At 48.3% G+C, this 17155-nt stretch overlaps 1 long non-coding RNA gene across 2 annotated transcripts in view; it reads left to right on the forward strand.

Moving 5' to 3' along the window:
• The first annotated feature begins 2120 nt into the window (after positions 1-2120).
• Positions 2121-17155, forward strand: part of LOC309638759 — a 29506-nt gene continuing 14471 nt past the window's right edge. The window contains exons 1-3 of one of the 2 annotated variants that reach the window (XR_014251260.1): positions 2121-2750; positions 2784-4526; positions 9341-9430. This is a non-coding gene — a long non-coding RNA (uncharacterized lncRNA). Of the gene's footprint in view, positions 4527-9340; positions 9431-17155 lie in introns of both variants that reach the window. The other variant, XR_014251259.1, reaches the window with a different exon arrangement.

Genomic DNA, 17155 nt, shown 5'->3' on the forward strand with positions numbered 1-17155 from the left:
CTCAGGCATTTTTCCTGCCACCCATCTCCCCACCTCCCTTCAGTTTTCCTGCGCAACTTCAACAAGGGGTTAGTTTATTTCTAGTAACGGGCCTGGGTTTTGAGCTGACCACATACATATTTTGTCCTCCTTACAAGTGACACGGCTCAAGTCAACAGCAAACTATTGAGGGTTTTCTTTGTAAGCTGTTGTCTCCTACGATGAAAGGTAATGTGTATACACGTGAAAGGTGAAAGTAGAGGCCATATCTACGCAGGTATGCATGTGTATACCAAGTTAATTAATCAATTGTTTAATCGTTCAACTAATATATTAATCCCCCAGATATTTGTTTGAGTGCCTACTATGTTTCAGGCACTGTGCTAGTTCTGGGTACACAGGGTAAACGAGAGTCCTAACTGATTAAACAACTGTTACCACCTCCATGGCTGCCGCTAGGGGTGTCTCCTGCCTAGTTGGGCATCCCAGTCACTAGATCCATGTGTCTCTGAATCCTGCTCATCATCACCAAACCCCAGCTTGTGCCATGCTGAGAACGATGAAGAGGAAAAGACAGGTGGATACAGCAGGTACTCGATGTAGAAAATTGACAGGTCATGGTGGCTGATTGGCTGGAGATATAGGAATCGGTGACAATTCCCAAGTTTTCAGCCTAAGGACAGGGAGAATTGGAGAATGGCAAAGACAGATGCTTGGACTTGGGAGGGGCCATTTGCCTCAGTTAGGAATTGTATCTGATTGCTGATAAAAGTCCATTCACAGTGGCCTAAGCACATGGGGTTTCTTCTCTCACATAAAAGTCCACAGCTCTGGGACTTCCCTGGTGGCACAGTGGTTAAGAATCCATCTGCCAATGCAGGGGACAGGGGTTCAAGCCCTGGTCTGGCTCAATCCCACATGCCGCGGAGCAACTAAGCTGGTGAGCCACAACTACTGAGCCTGTGCTCTAGAGCCTGTGAGCCACAACTACTGAAGCCCGTGCGCCTAGAGCCCGTGCTCCGCAGCAAGAGAAGCCACTGCAATGAGAAGCCCGCACACCACAATGACAGCAATGAAGACTGAACGCAGCCAAAAACAAACAAACAAACAAATAAATAAATTTATATTTTAAAAAAAAGTCCACAGCTCTAGGGCTAGTGCAGCAGCTGCATAGTCATTGGGATCCTTCCATCTTTCTGCTCTGTCATCCTCACGTTCTCCTCATGGCCCGAAATAGCTACTGGAGTTCCACTCATCACATCTGAATTCCAGAAAGAGAGAAAGACAAAAAAGGTATATGCTCTCCACCCTTTTAAGGAACCTACCTAGAAATTCTCTGTCACCCTCCACTTGCCTCTCATTAACCAAAACTTAGTCACATGGCTACACCAAGATTCAAGGGGGACATGGAAATGTAATTTTTTAGGAGGGTGTGTTGCCCAGGGCTCTGTTACTAGTGAAGGAGGGAAGGACTGACATTGGGAAGCAACCAGCAGTTTTTGGATGGCACTTAATAGATACATGTTGACTTGAATTGAGTCAGGAGGAAAGATAAGGAACTGTGTTTGGGGGCATGAAGAGTTTGCAGTGAGGATGAAACATCCTATTCAAAACAGAGGAGTGGAACATATGTGAAGGGAGGACTGAATACGTAGGTTCTCTGGTCAGCCACAGAGAGATAAGAAAACCATGGCTCAAGTGAAAGCCCATGGCTGAGCCTGGGTCAAGAATACAACATGGGGGAAAGAGGAGAAAGAGCAGCTTGCAAAAGAAAAAAATTACAGAACATCATTTGTCAGTTCTCATTGTGTGATTTCATCCTGGCTCACCCAGCCTCCCAGTCAGTCTGTAGGATCTTTGAGGGCACACACTGCAGCTCCGACCTTGGGGCAGCTTCAGACAGCACCTGTGAAATACAGCCACCTAGTTCTCTCCTGTGCCCAGGTTGAGCCTTTCAAGGACACCCACAGGGAAGACACCTCCACCTGCTCCTCCTCACGCAGGTGCACCATGCTCAGACCTGGCTGACATTTAGACCTCGTTGGGGAATTCTGGAACCGAAGAGTGGGGGCCTGCCCTGTAAAGAGGGAGCAGGGGAAAAAAAAAAAAAAAAAAAAAAGAGGGAGCAGGGGCATGGGAGGGGACTCTCCTCTTGCTATGTAAACCCTCAAGAAGTTTCTCCTAGAGGATTTAGATCAGTGGTTCTCAACCATGGGCAGTTTTGCCCTGCAGGGGACATTTGGCCAGGTCTGAGAACATTTTTGATTGTTATGACTGGGGGAGTAGTGTGTGCTATTGATATTTAGTGGGTAGAGGCCACAGATACTGCTAAACAGCCAACAAAGCACAGGACAGCGCCCCCCCAGCAAAGAATTATCCTACCTAAAATATGAAGAGTGGGGGCTTCCCTGGTGGCACAGTGGTTGAGAATCTGCCTGCCAATGCAGGGGACACCGGTTCGAGCCCTGGTCTGGGAAGATCCCACATGCCACAGAGCAACTAGGCCCATGAGCCACAGTTACTGAGCCTGCGCGTCTGGAGCCTGTGTTCCGCAACAAGAAAGGCCGCGATAATGAGAGGCCCGCGCACCGCGATGAAGAGTGGCCCCCACTTGCCGCAACTAGAGAAAGCCCTCGCACAGAAACGAAGACCCAACACAGCCATAAATTAAAAAAAAATAAAAAAAATAAAAATATGAAGAGTGACGCGGTTGCAAAACCTTGGTTTATGTGAGTCTGATTACTGGGCCCACAGGGAACAAATAATCCCAAGTTCACCGAGACACAGGGAACAAATAATCCCAGGTTCACCCAGACCCATGCAATGTTGATTGACATTCAAGCTAACCCTAGGCCTCTGAAAGGCCTACTTAACCACCAGAGGAAAGACTAAAACTATGCTTATCATAATTGACTACCATTTATTGACCATTTACTACACCCCAGGTTCTTTACATAAATTACTGCCAAGCATTTCAGCAATTATAAAAAAGTTTGTGGCATAATCATCATTATCCCTGTTTCACAGATGAACTAACTGAGGCTCAGGGGGGGTTAGGTGACTTAATAGCTCACAGCTAGTAAATGACCCCAAACCCCACTCACTTCCCATTCCCCACATGACTGTTATATTTGTTACAATCCTATTACTACATGTATCTGCTTATGGTCTCATCTTTTGAAAGCTCATAATTGGATGTGACAAATGAGGGAGCTCTTTACTAACTAGACCATTCCATTAACCATAGCACATCCTTCTCCAGCCGTTCTGGGCAAACGGGAATTTCTGTGCTTAAAAGATATCAAGATGTAACAGGAGGATGCAGTTTTTGGAAAAGCAAAGCTAAGTGGCCACCAAGCAGTTGAAGATACACTCAAGTTCATTAAGGAGTTAGGCAAGTACAAATTAAAGTAATGGGGAGATACCTCAGGGTGGTCGCAGGCAACTGGTAGAAATCACCAAGCACTGTGCTACTTATTACTGCTGGGTGTGGGGAAAAGGGCATCCTCATTCATTGTTGGTGGGGACATGAGCTATTAGACCTTTTGCAAAAGCAGTCTGCAATATCTTCTAAAATTAAGCCCAGGGACACTTCAACCCAGCAATCCCACTTTTGGGCACATGTAGATAGGTCACAGGAGTTTTATCACACTGTGGCTCAGAGCAGCAAAAAGCTGGAAACAGTCGATGACTGTCAGAAGGGGGTGGCTTGATAAATTAATATAGGTGAGTTTTATTGTTTGTAAATAATAGTAATAATAATTTTTAAGAGATTGCTATACAACCACTACAGTTCCTATGATAATAGAAAAATATATTTAACAAGATTCCATTTATATGCATTTGTGTATATGTAAATATATAGAGAGATATTTGCATAGACTTATATGAACATGGAGAAAAGTATAGAAAGGTTCATTCTAGGTTCTTAGCATGGGTTTCCTGGGGATGGAGATGCTGCTGGGGTGGGGATCAATGAAGACTCAAGAAAAAAGGAAAAGAAAAGAAAAAAGAACAGACTTTAACATAATGTGTGATATGACCAAATGTATGCACTTATGCAACATTTATGAATCTGGAGCTACGTATACATTTAATTTAAAATTTAAAAAAACGTCAATTCTCCAACGGGCCGAGCCGGGGAGGAGGCAGGGGTCTCTTGCCGCCGAGCTCGCAGCTCCCGCTCCCCGGGGGCTGGCGGCGGAGGCTGCGCGTTCCCGGGCGGTGAGCGGGGGCGTGCCCGACTGGTCCCGGCGCCTGCGGGCGTGTTGCGCCTGCACCTCGTCGGGGCCCGGAATCCCTCACCTGGAGGGAAGCAGACGCCGGCCGGCCGCCCGCCAGGGAGACCGCGCGGGGATTTTCCAGTGGGGGCGGAGGCTCCTGAAAGGCTCCTTGTCGGCCGGCGAGGCTCAGGGACAGCGGGGACAGCGAGGCCTGGGGGTGGGGAGACCCCAGCTGGTCACCCCGAGGGCTGCGCTTCGGATCCCCTGGCCTCATGTCAGCCCTGAAGCTCAGCGAGAGGCCGGAAGCCCCTATTCAGCGCAGAGGCGAGTATTACCAGCAAGGGGGGCTGGGAGCTCACGCCCAGCTCGCCACAGAATTTGCACACAGTGTTTGTGCCTCATTTTAGAGGCCAGTAGTGGCTTGGACCCGCCCTGGGAGTTGTTCGTGTTTGTGGCTCCCCCTCCCTGGGGCCTAACACCGTGCCTGGCACTTTACAGGGCCTTCAGCAGGCAATATTAGGGAAGACCCCCCTGACTCCCGGGCCCCATAGCCATATACTCCCTCCAGAACCCTGGGAGCATTCCTGTACCGTCAGCATCCCACCTGATGGGCTTGAGCATTCTGCTTCTCTCAGCCTGTGTCCTGCTCCTGCACCTCCACCCCACCCCGGGCTGCCTGGAGGACAGGGACGTAACAGACAAGTTTGACCACTTGCTGCCCAACACAGAGTAGGTGTCTTTCACCAAAATTTACTGTGGCAGGGCGGAGAAAGAGGACATATGAGTCAAGGGGTTCTCTCCATGTTCTTTGAATGGAAATCTAATTAGGTCTTAGATATTCCGTTGTCTTTACCAAGAGAGAAACTTAGAAATGTAGCCTGAGCTCTGAGCCTGGTGGCAGGAGGATTGAGATGTGACAAAACTTGTAGCGAAGGAAAGAAAGGAAGGAAGGAAGGAAAGAAGGACGGGAGGGAGGAAGGAAGAAAGAAAGGAAAAGAAAACTGGAGCACAAAGTTTAAAGGTTGAGTCAAGGGGGCCAAGGAGCCTCCCCTGTTCCCTTGCCCTGGGTTGTTTGCCAGGAGAAAGGAAGATGCTTCCAGAAAGCCCAAATTGGGGTTTAGTGGCTCCAAGGGAAAAATTTTCTACCTGGAGCTAAAGCAAGAACTAGGCTGCAAACCAAAATCTTCTAACTTCCTCTGTTGCCAGAGAATTGCAAGAGAGAAGCAGCAGGGAGGTGGGGGACGGTGAGGGGGGGGTGGATGGAAAGAACCCTGGACTTGGGGTCAAGGTCTGGATTTGAGCTGTGGTCTCAGCCACTTCGATCAGCCCCTTAGCCTTGGGGCTTGACTTCTCTGAACCTCAGTTTCCTCATCTCTAGTCTAATAATAATAATCCCATTTCATTCACATGACAATCTGCTAATAGGTGGATGACTACCTATCTCAGTTCCCTATATGCAGCAGGTCCTCAGCTAAAGGGTGCAGGTCAAAAAGATACTTGCATGGCAATGTTCACTGCAGCATTATTTACAACAGCCAAAGATGGAAACAACCCAAATGTCCATCAATAGATGAATGGATAAACAAAACTTGGTATATCCATACAATGGAATATTATTCAGCCATCAAAAGGATGAAATTCTGATCCATGCTACCACATGGATGAACCTTGAAAACATGCCAAGTGAAAGAAGTCAGGCACAAAAGGATAAATACTGTATGATTCCACTTATATGCGGTACCTAGAGTAGACAAATTCCTAGAGACAGAAAGTAGAACAGAAGTTACCAAGGGCTGAGGAGAGGGGAAATGGGTAGTCACTGCTTAATGGATACGGATTTTCTGTTTGGGATGATGAAAACATTTTGGAAACAGATAGTGGTGATGGTTGCACAGCAGTGTGATGGTAATTAATGCCGATGAGTTATGCACTTAAAAATAGTTAAAATGGCAAATGGTATATATATTTTACCACAATAAAAATCTTAAAAAGGGGGGTGGGATCCTGATTGTGAAAAGAAATTTCTGTTTTTAGCAGCATTTTTGTGATAGCTCCCAACTGGACACAGCCCAAATGTCCCTCTGCAGTAGAATGGATGAAGTGTTGTCTATTCACATACTGGAATGCTAGGCAGTCTTGAGAATAAACGACAACCACACACAACGATCTGGGTGGATCTGACAGATGTGATGTTGAGTGAAAGAAGCTGGACACGAAAGAGAATGTCCTGTACGATTCCATTTATGCAAAGTTCAAAAACAGGCAAAACGAAATCTATGGTGCCAGAGGTCAGGATAGGGTTCCCGGTGGGGAGTAATTATTGGAGGGAGCACAGGGGGCTTCTGGGGGCTGGCAGTGTTCTTGTTAACTGATCTAGATGCTGTTACCTGGATGTGCTCACTTTGGGAAAATTCTCCAGGCTGTTTTACACTTATCATGTGTTTTCTTTTCTGTATATATGTTTACTTCAACAAAACATTGTTTTTTTAAAATTCTTGTTCATGTCTTGAATGGTGAATAGGAATGGTGAACTAGAAAGTCAAGCTACAGAAGCCTGATTTATACGCTTAATCTGTACCAAGCCAGAGAGACTATGAAACCAGATTTAAAATTCTCTACGCTGCTTGCAATTTGTACTGCTCCCACCCTCATGAGCTGTAACCAATTAGTTTTGAAATCTAAATAGCCAACTTTCCACATCTCACACTGCCAGGGACCTGGAGGGGAAGGGGGTGCACCCCAGCACCAAGAAGAGGCCCTGATCCTCAAGCTCAAAGCCCCTGGAGCAGAATCCACCATCCCCCTGGGCTTGCAGGTAGACAGTAGGCATCCAGCAAATACTTGTGGATGGACTGTGTCATAAAAATTCTTCAAGTGCACCCCTGGGATCCCACTGCCCCCGACATCAGGGAAGGGCTGTTGGCAGGGAGCTGTCTGCAAGGACTTAGGGCCTTGGGGTCCAGAGAAGAGGTTGCCCCTTCCTCCAACATCGGGAGTCCACCTCCCAGCTGCCCTACTGGATGCTGTGGGGAGAGCTGATGCAAAACATTTGACTTGTCCCTGGCTGACCCAAGTCGACTCCTGACACCAAACAACCTGGCAGTTGGGGTCTGGGGGAGGGGATAATTTATATTTTTGCTTGGTGACAAATTGCTAAATAATAGATCTGGCTGGGGTTTCGGTTTCTCCCCCAGCAGCTTGACCAATGTGTTGGCCTGTTGACTCAATCAGCAAGTTATTTTGGCCCTGTGGAGACCCAGAACTCGGTTTCTGCTCCGGGAGGCCTTCCCCTCTCTCCTGGGTGTTTGGGCTTCCCCCAGGTGTCGTGTTTGTTTGCCTGCCTGTCTGGGGCCCTGAGGGTTGAAGAAGGCAGCATGGGCCCTTGCCAGACTCCAGGTTTTCACATGGCCTGGGGCACGTGGCCCTGGGGAAACAGACTCCTGCTTGCAGGGGTATTTCTCCTGCACAGCTAGCGAAGCAGCCTCTGTATCTCCTTCCTCTTTTATTTGTCCCAGTAAATGCTGTCCTCCCTCTCCTTCCAGCCCTGTCTGCCTTTCTCTCCACAGAAAATAGCCAGCCACTCTTAGTATTAATGACAGCAGTAGCAGCAACATAACCCCTTACGTGGGAATACTGCTTTATGGTTTATGAGGCCCTTTCACAGCATCATGTCATTTGACCCTCCCCTAGCCCTCTGTTTGGGGCTGAGGCTCAGGAAGGTCTTGGGATTTACCCAAGGCCATGGACTCATAAAGGTCAGAGCATGTCTTTTGATTTCTGATCCCGTTTTCTCACCTCTAACCCAAGAAGCCCCCTTGCTTTTGGAGACTGGGGCAGAGGCTGCTAACTGCCACCCCAAATCCATTCCCCTTTCTTCCTTAGCAACAGAACATCCATTTTATTCAAGGTAACGTAGTGCCCAGGCAAAAGAACCATTCCTAGCCTCACTTGCAGCTGTGATTTGTAAGCAGGAACTTCAGGAAAACTCCTTAAAAAGGGGGCATGGACCCTTTTGACCTTATCTCACTGCCTGGAATTCAGAGATAATGGCTGGAGCTCAGCAGCCATTCTGGATAATGAGGTAACCTTGAGGATAAAAGCGACGTACTACGACAGTAAAGTAGAAATATAGAGGGGTCCCGAGTCTCAGATGACCAGAGAACTACTATGCCAGCCCGGACTTCCTACCTCTAGACTTCTTTTACATGAGAGAGAAATAAGTTTCTATTTTGTTTAAGCCACTGCTGTATGGTTTTCTGTTGAATCACTCCTGATTCAGGTACCCCATTTCTGGTGATACACAGTCTCTCCTGCACCCCTTCCTGCTTACTCATTTGGAATGCGGAGGGCTCTCTCCTCACGGTTCTCAGCTCTGATAGTTTGTATATGCTGAGCCTGGGTCATGAGAGCTATCCCAGGGAGGTACCTCTCTGGGTCTCTTGAACCTGCTGAGAGTTCTAGAGAATAATCACATTATAGAGTTTCTTCTGTTAGTTTCTATAGCCAAGTGAAACTACTGAAGGGGGAGAACACATGAAAATTCCAAGCTCTCAGCAATTTGCCTAGATTGGATCCTTCTGAGGGCAAGTTTACAAACATACTTCCGGCTACCCTTCATCCCCCCAGGCTTCCAGAGGGTGGGACAGAGAGTTCATCATTTAGGGCCTACTTCTCATCTGCACCCCTGTCCCCAGAGCACAGCAGAGAACAGTAGAGTCCGTGCGTTCATGATCGCTGTCATGTGAATCCCTACCAGTAAAACATTTGGAGCATATACCCCTTAATAGATGCATGTTTGTTGACTTACGAATTATAGACTCCCTCCTGCTAGTCCACACACGTGGGGCTGCATGTAACTGAAAGCCCAGGCAATAGTGGCTGACTTGAGCACCTTGACTGGTCAGGCCGGGTGGGCTCTGCTTGGTGCATCAGGTCGCGGATGTCATTAAGGGCCGGGTTCTGTCTGGCTTTCTGAAGTTCCTCCATCCTTATCGCATAGGCTTTTGTTCTCAAGTCTGTCCCTTCAAGGTCATGTGTTAAAATTGTGTCTGCCTTCTCAGAAAGGGGGACAGGGGCAGTGCCAGCCTGCCAAGCTCTGGCACCTGTCCCCTTTTTGAGAAGCAAAATGTCTTTTCCAGAAACCTCTGGTGAACGTGTTCTTATGCCTCATTGTCCAGCACTGGGTCGCATGGCTTCATGGGTCACAGAGGAGTCTGGGAAGTTATCAGGTAACAAGGGAAAATGGAGGTGGGAATGGAATGGCTGTTGGGTGACCGCCCCATAAGGTCTGCAATGCATGTGTACTACTGGGCTAATGTATTAGGTATATGTTAAGACCTACGTTAAAAATAGGGATTTTAAAAGCATGAGATAAGAAGTAGACATTCTAATGTTACTTCCCACACAGTTCCTGGGGCCCAAGCACCCACTTTGGAAACCACTGGTGTAGCATAAAAGGCACAGTCTCTGCAGCCAGAAGGATCTGAGTTTAAATCCTGTCTCTGCTACTTATTAGCTGCAACCTTGGCAAACTTCTTAATCTTGTCAAACCTCACTTCCTCATTTGCAAAATGGGGATAGGAGTAGAACCCACCTGAGTTTTGTAACAGTGCTGGGTACCTTTTAAGAGAACAGTAAATATTAGATGTCTCCCTTTAATAACAGCTTCCCATTTATGGGCAAGGGATGGTGGTGGGGAGAGTTAAAATAGTGAAAGTATTGAAAGCGATGGTAAGTCCTCAAAGAACATCTTAATAATGTCCATCATTTAAGTGTCCAGGTGTTTTTCATTTCTATAACAACAAACGCCACACTCTGAGGATTCCTACCAGGGCTAGAGCACAGGACCAGAGTCCTGCCAGTATTTTCCTAGCGTTGCCACTACCTGCTTTAAGCCCCTGATCCCGTGAGTTTGCTCTCTTGGCCTCAGTTTTCTCAGCTGGAGCCTGGGAAGCTTGGGCTAGAAGGTGCCAAGCCTGTCCCTTCTCCTTCGGTTTAGGATAGCCCCTTTGTCAGCCCCGACTCCTGTGACATCTCTCTACCTGGTCTCTCACCACTCCCACTCTCCTCCCCAAGCCCCCTGGACTTGATTTCTGAGGTCCTGCCCCTTGTGGCTTGCCTTCCCTTTCCCTGGCCTATTCACCCATCAGTTCCCCCGCCTCTGGTAACTCTGCCCATTTGAAAGTGCTCTCTATCCCAGTATCCTATGAGATTCCACTGTCTCTCTCGGGAGGAGGCGGCATGGAGGTCTGGTCTCTGCTAGAGATGAGACCTGGTTTCAGATTTTTTCCCCCCAGAAAGATTCAGAGCACTTTCAGTGTGCAAGGACATGTCCTAAGGGCTTCATATGTTTTAACACACATAACACTAGGAGGTAGCTCCTCTTATTATTATCATCATCATCATCATTCCCACTTTTAAAATGAGGGGAATGGGGCACAGAGAGGTTAAGTACCTTGCCCAAGGTCACACAGCTGGTAAGGGGCATAGCTGCATGTTTGCCCAGACACTCTGGCTCTAAAGCCCATGCTCTTAACCACTATGTTAGATGATATCTAATTAATTTCTTTGTCTCTTGCGACTTAGGGCAAGTTATCTAACCTTGTCATTTTTGTAAATGTGGAACCATTTGGGAGTACATTGCAGACATCATGTCACTTCACCCTAAATATTTCAGCTTGCCTTTACCTGGCATTTCTCTATATAACCTCAGCACCTCGCCAACTCAGGAAATTTGACACTGATACAAAACTGTCATCTAATATAATGTTTATTTGCAAATGTCCCTGTCTCAGTAATGTCCTTTGTAGCTATTTTTTTTTCAATATAGAGTCCAGTCAAGGACCACACATTGTATTTAGTTATGTTTTAAAAACTTTTTAAATTGAGATATAATTCACATACTAAAAAATTCACCCTTTTAAAGTGTATAATTCAGAGGGTTTTTAGTATATTCACAAAGTTGTGCAACTATTACTACTTTGTAATTCCAGAAAATTTTCATCATCCCCAAAAGAAACCCTGTACCTATTAGCAGTCACTTCCCATTCCCCCGTAGCAACCACTAATCTATTTTCTGTCTCTGTGGATTTATCTATTCTGGACATTTCATATAAATGGAATCATACAATCTGTGGCCTTTTGTGTCTTGCTTCTTTCACTTAGCACAGTGTTTTCAAGGTTCATCCGTGCGATAGCCTGGATCAGAACTTCATTCCTTTTTAAGGCTGAATGATATTCCATTGTATGGATATACCACATTTTGTTTATCCATTCATCTGTTGATGGACACTTGGGTTGTTTCCACTTGTTGGCTATTATGAACATTTTGGGGGTCCAAGCTGTTGTTCTGCAGAATGTCCCTCCATTTGGATTGTCTGATTAGTTTCAGGTTCACTGAATCTATTTTCATAGCCTAACAAATGGCTTTCTCTCTCTGCTGAGCTCAGCCATGGCCAACGTCTCTGCCCAGCTGTGTCGCTGGCAGGTGGAACAGCCTGATGAAGGCAGAGCTCCTCACCTCCCCAACAAAGCCGTGCTGTGCTCATTCCCACTGCCCGCGGTCCGGTCCCTGCCACTGCCCTCCCTGCCCTGTGGGCACAGAACCTCAGAGCTATTTCAGGCCCTTTCGTGGTAGACCTAGCCTGGGAAAATCTGAGGTCCTGGCGGCTAGACACAACTGCCTTCCTTAGAGGCGTGAAGGTCATTCCTTGGGCTTGGCTTCTTTGGTCTGGTGGCCCAGCCCCTTGCTTCTGGTTCCCACCAACCCCCAGAAGTCAACCCCTGGCAACTAGCATGAGGGAGCAGAATATACATCACTGGGATGGGCTTCCTGTTGACATACGCCAGCTTGTGGCATCGGGTGTGGTTAAGGCTCAAAAGAGCATCTATCTAAAAATGGGCTCTTTCTGCTCAATGAATTCGGAGCACATGTGTCTTTGAGTCATTGCTGTTTCCTTCATAGCGGCAAAAATGACCTTTCTTCCCCTGCTGGTTTCCTCTGAACAGCCCCAGGAGTCCCACAGCTATGAAACTCTGGAGTCTCTTCCCTCCTGGACCTCTTCCCTAGATTAACAGCTCAGCTTTCCTGGCAAAATCCACAGGGTGGCTGGGACTGCTGCTCCGTAGCTGTTTGGTTTTTTGTTAAGAGCAGAATGAGGCAGGGCTTTTGGATCACTTTCTGATTCGCTGTATGGCTTTGAACAAGCCACGTGACCACTCTGTTCTCCTGTTTTTCCAATTGGAAATTAGAGAATGGATGATGCCATTCTTTGCAGCATTTCTCCACGGACCGAGGTTTGTTTATGGGTGAGACAATGGAGTGAGTGACCGAGATGGGGTGAATCTCCTTCCTTGGAGATGCGGACATTTAACAATAGGTCAGATCCCCATTTGGCCATCCTGGCAGAAGTGGTTATGGAAAGAGCATGAGCTTCAGGGCCAGCTATTCCCAAGGCCAAAACTTATCTCTCTGTATCCTGCTCGCTGTGTGGCCTCGGTCGAGTTAATCTCTCTGACCCTCTGTTTCATGGGGATGATAGTAGCTTTTCCAGGAGTTGATGGAGAGATTAAAGGGAGGTGACGTCTGGAAAGTGCTAAGGACAGTTTCTAGTATGTTGCAGAAGCCCAATAAACCATTGATACTGAGAAAGTACAGTCAAACAGGGTAGCAGTGGGATAGTTCCTTAGGATATATGCAAGTCCTTACTCCTCTCTGTTGGCCAGTTTCTCATGCTGAGTTTTAAGACAGGTAAGTTAGTGTTGTTGGGTGAATACCCTGAAATTTTTACTGTGGTATTTTCCCTGGTAATTAAGGCCCCTTAACTCTCACCCTCGTTTTTGCTCAGCCCAGTTTTTACCTCCTTGGAAAACAGAACCAATCAGAAATGGGTTGCAAAAGGTCCCAAGTTATCTCAAGGAAAACTAGAAGGAGGGTGAGATGCTGCAGGGCGAGGCTGTGAACCCCACCTGTGGGGCCCCAGCTCCCTGGGAGGCTTGTGGGTTCCAGCCTCCCTGGTAGCATGGCTCTGGGTGGGCCACCCAGGGGGTGAGATTTCAGGGCTGCCCAGCCACAAATCCTCTCTGTCTTGTGGGCTAATTCTTGATAGTCCTTGAAGTCCATTGACTTAAAGCTTTGATCATCCCTGCTGGAGAGAGATCCACCTGGGAAAAGATATAATTTAATCCTCTTCAATCATGTGATCCTCAGTGTATGTGACTATAGCAGAAGTTGCTGGTTGTCCCCCCGTTTTGTTGCCCTCCATCTTCATTTTGTAATAGAACCCCCAGCATCTGGCTGCCCAGTCACACCTGTGTTTCTCAACCATGGCACTTTTAAACATTTTGGGCTGGGTGATTCTTGTTGGGGAGGCTATTCTGTGCATTATAAGACATTTAGCAGCATCCCTGGCCTCTACCCACCACCCCCCTGTAGACATTGCCAAGTGTCCCCTGGGGGTAGGGGCAAAATCTCCCCTGTTGAGAACTCCCTTGCAGTAGAGACTACATTTCCTAGCCTCCCTTGCAGCTAGGTGTGGCCATGTGATGCTGTTCTGGCCAATGACACGTGACTTGGAACACCAGAGGTGTCCACATGAGCAACTGCCAGTTTTCCTTAAAGGGGAGCGTGGGTGCTTTGCTTTCTTTCTCCCCTTCCTACTGGCTAGAGTGAGAGTACAGTGTCAGAAGCTGGGAGGTGGAAGCTGAAGGTCAAGGTGGCAGAGCAGCTACAGAGAAGGAGCCTGGGTGCCCAGCGTGGGAGCTGCCATATCCACCCTGTTGCTTATGCTTAAACTGCTGTGTGAGAGAGAAATAACCTTCTGCCTTGTTGGAGCCACTGTCATTTTGGCCTTTGTAACAGCAGTCAAACTATATCCTAATTGACGTAAGTCATTTGTCACCTCCTTTCTTGACTGCAGAGTGTGAGGGAGGAAGTGAGAACATGAAAACAGGAATAAAGGAATGAATGACTAAACCTGCCTCTATGGAACCCCCTCTAAGTTCCAGCCACTGTGCCAGGGGTTTTCATGAACACCACTTTTATTTAGTTAGTTCTCCGGGTGACTCTACAGGAGAGGCAGTATTATCCCTGTGTTTCCATAAGAGAAGGCCAAGGCTCAGAGAGGTTGAGTGACTTGCCCATATCACACAGTCAGCCAGGGACAGAACCATGATTCAGCTCTAGGCTTGAAAGACCCCACCCCCACTGCATGCTGCTCCTTTGATTGAGAAACTTTGCAGATATGAAGCTCCAGTAAGGACGCCACTGCCTTCAGGATAACGTGTCACACAAAGCTCTGTTCCTGTCTCCACACAACACTTTGTCTACTCCCCTCACACCCCATGTTCAGCTTTGCTCGTCTCCAAGCAGTCTCCACTTGCCTGCTCTTTCCTGCCTCTGTATCTTTACTCAGGCAAAGCTTGCTCAGCCCCCTTGGGCTGGGATGCCTTTAACATCCTTCTACATCCCTAGCCCCTAAATCTGCTGACTCAGAGCCCTTCGGTGGGACTCGGCTCAGACATCGCCTCCTCCAAGAAGCCTTCCTTGACTATACACTTCTCAGTCAGACCAGGTCCCTCTCCTGTGTGCTCCCTCCACACCTGTACCACCTATGATGGCACCTACCACTGTGTGAGGTGTAGGCTCCTTGAGGGCAGAACTCTGTCTCCTCTGTCTCTTTACAGATCAACATGATGTCTGAAACACAGTTTCTTATTCAAGGCCGGGGAGGGAGGGAGGAATGCTAGAATGCTGTCAAATGAGAGAACCGGCTCACAATTTATTCAGCCCTGTATGTGTCCACAGTTGCTAGTTACTGTGAAGAGTTTCACAGAGAGGAAATGTGCTGGGTTTGGTCCTCAAAGAGCTAGGGCTCTGAGAGGAAGCTGAGAAGAAGTCAAACAGGAAACGTACAAAAAGATAAACAATGGACACTGTACTTGTAGATTGTCTATGGAGTGGGTCCCCCGAGGCCCCCAGCAGGCTCTGGGCTCTCTTCACCCCATCAATCCCTAGGAATGCCGGCTCATTCTAACAGCAGTCTGAGCAAGACATAATTAGGAAGAACGATCTGCTGCCTGAGAGCTGCACCCTGAGATTCCAAGGCTGAAAAGAAAGACCAGATCTCCCTGCCTCCCTGACCTGACTCACCCAGTTTGTGGGAATTATGTCCTGTTGTCCTGCTGTGGCGGACCGGCTGGCGTTTAGGGCTGGGGGAGCCCTTCTCCAGCCCTCAACTCCCGAGAAGCTTCCCCAGAGACCGGGAATGTGTAGGGGGATGTGTAGGACAGGATCCCTTCCTCAGATGCTCTGAAAGCTCGGGGAGCACCTGGAGAGCCAGAGGACAGGCCGGACACCTCGGAGCATGCAGCCAGGCCTCCCCCATTGTGGGGGACCACTCCTCAGTCCAGAGTTCCCATGGGGCGCTCCAGTGGCCTCCGATCAGTGGGTTTGGAAGTCTGGGCAAGAAGCCCAGCTATGAGTCCACCCTTTGCCAGAAGAGCCTTCCTTTCTCCCCAGGCAAGGGAGGGTGGCGACCTGGCCTCCGTGGCAGGATCAGCCCTGAGGGTGGACGGGAATGACAGATGTCCTGATGATGGCGGTGGTGAGGACGATGATGACGTACCTGTCAGGAGCTGTTCGAAGCACTTATTTAATCCTCACAACCACCTCATGAGATTGAGTCTCATAGGTTTTACCCTATTCATTATCCAAGTGATCTTAAAGCCATTTTCCAGGGCAATACGCCCCCACAGAAGCTCCCGCCCTGTGTGGCCTTGGGCAGGTCCCTTCGCCTGTCAGCAAGACATCAGCCCCGATGAGACCAGTGTTGTGAGACCAACAATGCAGCCGTGCTTTGAAGAGGCTGTGGGTATTAACCAGGCTTAGCTGTCATTCCTCCCATCCTCAGCTGGCCTGGCCTGCGTGCAGACGCCAGGGCCCGCCAGCCTTCTCCAGGGAGGGAGCCTGATTCTTCCATCTGTGCATTGTCCTCTCTGCTTCTCTGTTTTTCCTCATTGACCACCCACCATTTCGTACAGCCCGAGGAGGGCCTGGCCAGTGTGGACAAGGGTCCCGGCACTGATTCTGCCCCTCACCAGCCACGTGACCTCAGGCAAGTTGCTTCTCCTCTCTGCCTCATCTGGAAAACAAGGGGGTCAGGACTGAACTACCCTTTTGAGCACTAACATCCTAATGTCCTGTGATCAAAGGCCAGGGGAAGGGCTGGAAGACCCAGACGGGAAAGCTCAGCCCCAGCTCAGCTTCCCATGTTAATGGCTTTGCCCAAAGGAGGCCCCTGGCCATGGAAGCTGCTTTATCAAAATGTGTTCCAGCTCACTTAGATTACACTTCACTCCGCTGAACTTCAAAAGGGGCACAAGGGCTCCTCTGCAGACAATTGCCGGCGGAACGTCAGCACGGCCAGTCAGGCTTGAAGGGGTCACGTCACTGGGCAGCTGGGCAGGCTTTTACGGACCCGAGGCGGGAGAAAGAAAAAGGAGGCAGGCTGAAGCCTCACGTGGTTGAGGCTTTATGGTTTTCTCGTGGTTATCGTCTTCCCCTGGTCTCCAAATCTCAGATCCAAAGAGAGAGTCCTGATGGGCCAGAAAGATAGGCAGCCTCTGATAGAATGAAATATAATCTGAGGAGCTGCAAGCCTCATGCTTAGAGGGAGGGAACAAAGCACATTTGTGAGAGTGACAGCTTATGGGTGAAGCCTGTTAGCAGCTTTGTGTGTGAACAGGGGACACGGGTATTAGTTGATGATAAAAGTTAGTCATGTGATGCAGCTTCCAGAGAAACTAAAGCCTTGGTGCTGCATTTAGAAGTTGAAGAAAAGCAAGAATATTGTTACCATTTATAAGTGCTAAGAGTGCTAGACACTGGACCTAGCCAGTTATATAGATTATCTCATCTGATCCTCACAATACCCAATGAAGTAAATACTATCATG

Source organism: Balaenoptera physalus, assembly GCF_965194825.1.
Source record: "Balaenoptera physalus genome assembly, chromosome: 11".
NCBI lineage: Eukaryota > Metazoa > Chordata > Mammalia > Artiodactyla > Balaenopteridae > Balaenoptera > Balaenoptera physalus.